Source organism: Setaria viridis, chromosome 8, assembly GCF_005286985.2.
Source record: "Setaria viridis chromosome 8, Setaria_viridis_v4.0, whole genome shotgun sequence".
Lineage (NCBI taxonomy): Eukaryota > Viridiplantae > Streptophyta > Magnoliopsida > Poales > Poaceae > Setaria > Setaria viridis.
In genome coordinates this window covers 38758397-38762929 of record NC_048270.2, presented here as the reverse complement: position 1 = coordinate 38762929, position 4533 = coordinate 38758397, and the positions used below count along the sequence as shown (strand labels likewise).

General features: G+C 44.9%; 1 pseudogene; it reads right to left on the bottom strand.

The window, feature by feature from the left end:
- Positions 1 to 424: 424 nt before the first annotated feature.
- On the bottom strand, positions 425 to 1700 carry LOC140220315 (uncharacterized; annotated as a pseudogene).
- Positions 1701 to 4533: the final 2833 nt, after the last annotated feature.

Here is a 4533-nt window from a genome sequence, read left to right as displayed (position 1 = left end):
ACGCCAGTCTACAACAACTCTTCACGCATGATGCGGTCGACATCCAAGCCTGCCGCGAGCCTTGCACCCCGCTTCTCACGCCTTAGCACGCGGTCGACATCCAAACCTACCTACACACATGCACACAGTTGACGAACAACACGCATGCACGCGATAACTTCCTAACAACCTCAAACAGACTCACGCGCGTGCACGCGCTAACTACATAACAACCTCAAAAACTCAAGTCATGATTATCCTAACAAACTCCCCCTAATCTTGACTTGCACAACTTATCATCGCATCAACCTAACAACCAGTGCCACAGCTAACCTGCATGCACACGCGCATAGACCTGGCTTCGACCCGCACGCATGGACACACCAATGGCGTGGTTTATTCCTGACAATCACCCCCTAAACCACGACACCCCCTAACACCCAACCTACAGGAGTGTCGGCTCGTCATCGTTGATGTTGGCGAGGAGGGCCCTTTCCTTCTTCTTCCCGAAGCAATCCTTGGTCATGTGGCTGCGCTCGCCGCACTCGAAGCATCGCCCTCGGTAGCATCTCCAGCAACGCCTACTCCCCGAGCTCGTGCTGTTGCGATCATCGTCGTCGTTGTCATCCCCGTGGTCATCGTTCCGTCCACCACGTCTCTCACCGCTGCCATGTCGTGCTCCTTCGCCGCCGTGCACCTGCTGCTTGCAGCCGCGCTTATGCCGGCACACCTCCCACTGCTCCTCAGTGAGAAGAAGCCGCCCAACGTCATTCATAGCTTCTTCGATGTCGGCATCCTTTGCCACGTGCAGCCGGCTGACGACCTCCTCCACGGATGTCGTGTTGAAGTCTGTAAACATCTCGATTGCCACCTTGACCTGCTTCATCTTCTTCAAGACCACGCGCAAGATCATTGTTACCACATGGCTGTCCTCCATCGCTTTGCCAAGTTCACGCAGGCTAGCGACAAGCTCATTGATGTGCATCATGAAGTTGTCGACGGACTCCCCATCGTGGAACGCAATATTCTCAAACTCCTTCAAGAGACGTTGCACACTCGCGGCCTTCATGCGATCATCATTAACCCTCATCTTCTTCACTGCATCCCATGCTTCTTTCGCTGATTTCATCACGGTGAGCCCGATCTTCATCTCTTATGGCACCGCATACAAGATGGCGGCCAACGCCCGTCGATCCTTGGTGCGCTCCTTGCAGACCACCTCCACGACATCCCGGAACTCCATCGCCTCCAGGAATACCTACATAACCAAGGACCACTCATGGTAATTGGTCTTGGTTAGCAGCGGCACTCGCCGTCGTGACCGGATGCGGTGAGCTGCTAGAGCCGTTGTCGTCACCAAGGTTGATGCACGGCTTCTTGGACCCAAGAGACGACATATTCGATCAGCTTAGCTCTAAATACCAAATGTTGGTAGAGCTCAGGAACTCTCTATCTCTCTTGCTCTCAGTAACTAAACTCGAGCACAAACATAGAGCAACAATGGCGACGAACGCAGCAGCCGCGAACTGGCATGTATCTTGGCGAGCTTTGTTTACTGGACTTGGCACCAAATGTCTTTGTTACACATCTATTTATAGACGCCAGTGTGCCGCGAACCTTGCATCCCGCTTGATCAAATCTTTGTCAATTTTTTCATTTTCTGAACTTGTCTCAATCTTGAGAACTCTTAGACTTTCATTTTTTATTTCTTCTAGCATCATGGCTTCGGAGCCATAGAGCAGGCGAAATGGCGAAAACCCAGTTGCCGTCGAGGTTGTCGTGTTGTGTGACCAAATGACTTTTGGTAATTCTTTTATCCATTTCCCTTTTTCTGGTTGTAAAGGCATTTTTTGCTGCTCGAGAAGATTATTCCGTTCGCTCTTTCTACAGCTCCATTTCATTGAGCGTGGTATACTGAAGGAAAATTTACCTTTGTTCCCATGCTTGCACAAAATTCCTTGAAATCATTGCAATCGAATTGTTTTCCGTTATTTGCTATTAGTTCTGTAGGGACTCCGAATCTGTAGATGATGTTCTGCTAGAAAAACTTTTGCATGGCGCTTGATGTTATGTTTGCCAGGGGTTTAGCCTCGATCCATTTAGTGAAGTAGTCGATCGTAGCCTCGATCCATTTAGTGAAGTAGTCGATCGCTACCACTATGAACTTGCAATTACCCTACGCGGTTGGCAGTGGTCCTACTAAGTCCATTCCCACCTTTGTAAGGGCTAGGAAGGAGGTATTAATTGGATTGGCATGGGGTTTATTGCTGATTGGCTGTTTTTTTGGCAAGCCTAGCAAGTTCTCACTATGTTTCTGGCGTCAAATATTGATGTTGGCCTGAAGAATCTTTATCCGAGATAGTTTTGCCAACTAGAGCCCTGGTACCGTTGTGAGATCCGCAAAATCAGCTACAAATTTCTGCTAGCAGTTCTTTGCCACTTTCCGATGTTATGCGGCACACAATCACGGAGATGATATCCCAGCCTTGTATAACTCACCATCGACTATGGCATAACCCCTAGCCCTTTCCTTCATTCTGTTTAGCTCGGCCTCGTCATGAGGCTCGTGATGACCTCTTAAATATATGTCATGATTGGGGCTCTCCAGTCGAACTTGGTGATTGCATTTACGATCCTTGGTGCTTGTTATTGTGTTGATGGTGAATGGATAACTTCGTAGAATACATCAGGTGGAAGGATCTGCTTTGCAAGGCTGCCTTTGCCAATTTGTCTGCTTCATCATTTTCTGCCCTTGAGATGTGCTGGATAGTGAACCCTTTGAAATATTTTTCCATCGATCCTACTATGGCCAAGTATTTTACAAGTTCTGGCTCCCTAGTCTCACTTTCTTTCTCGATGTGCTCTTGGATTACCTTGGAATCTGATTCTATTATGAAAACCTGCTGGCATAGAGATTTCATCTTCCTTAGCCCTAGGAGCAGTGCTTCATATTCTGTAGTATTGTTGGTGGATCGTGCCTTGCCCTTGAAATCAAGTCACGCGGCGTATCTGATTTTTACCCCCGAGGGTGAAGTTATAATTGCTGACACTCCGACCCCCTTTTCGCACCAAGCCCCATCGTAGTGTATGATCCAAGGAACCTCGATTTAATCATTTTCATTGTTGCAAGGAGAGGTCCAGTCCACAATGAAATCAGCTATCACCTAAGATTTGATTGTGCTTCTCCTTTTGAAGTCCACCGCATATTCAGACCATTCGTCTCATTCAAAAAATTATGTATGTATCATCTACTTTGTTTGTGATCTGCTTTGCTATTATAGTTATTTTAAACATAATTTAACTTTTCGTATGTTTCCAATAAATCTTTAAATAAAACGGATTGTCAAAGTTGCAAGAAAAAATCAATGCCGATAAATATTTTAATACAGAGATAGTATTATTTATGGTTCCAAACGTTATATTTGGCCTTTTAAGTTTGCATCGTCGAAATCCACAACATGCATTTACGGATCACTGTATCTGCAGCAGCAATGATCTCAATTAGAGGCCGTTGCAAGGCGACGCGTAGCACCAGCATTTAAAATCTATACAGAAGCCTTGGACGTTGTTGATTTTTCCTTCATAACCGCATGCGATGCAGAAGTCATCGCTAATACCAGAGAAGCACGGCCCTTCGTAACTGCCGCTCTGGTGGTATTTGCAAGCATAGACCCCAGTAGACGCCAACTCTGTTATAAATAGAATTAGGGCAAAGTAATCTTTAATTTTTTTGACAGAGGGACGAGTAGTATGTCAATCAAATAATTAAAGGTCATAATTAATAGTATTTACTATGTATCTAGACATAATTAAGTATATATATGTGCGTATAGTTAAAATTATACCTATAGAAAAGTTAAAATAATTTATAATTTGGAACGGATTGAATAGAAGATTAATGAAATGACATCGCAGATGTAGTTCATATGTATGTGCACACGTACGTACCGCCGCCGGCCGCCACGATGATGAGCAGGAGGAGGGCGGCAGAGAGATTCTTTCGTGAGGGCGCCATTGCTTCCTTTGCAGTCTTGCAATCACTACATGTCCACGAGTGAGCATATATATACACAATCTTGATTGAAGTGAAGTATGAACTTGCTGCAGTGTATCTGAACTTCTGTGTTTTTGATTAGCTTGTATTTGTGCTTGTTGTTCTGTAGTGGCTCATATGCTTTTATGGTTATTGATTGATAGTTGGCACATTTTCCTTGGCACATGTTTCAATTTCTAATTCATCATTTTATTCTTTCAGAACTCAGGTTTGGATTTATCCTATGCCCAGATACAATGTTTGCCAATTTCCTTCGTGCTCGCTATGTTCAAGTGGCGAGGGAGAGGATTTTCTTTGACCTGGTGAGGAGTGTGAGGTATCTGCCCTACTTTGAGGATACCAATCAGCACCTCAGGGTTTATAGGTGGATTTGAAGATCTCTCGCACAAGAATTTTACTAAGCTTGATTTGTGTAATATGATGTTTGATGAACAAATTGAACTATGGCTGAAAACTTATGAAGTACTTTAACTATTGTAATGCAATGTTGCCTTTAGGAT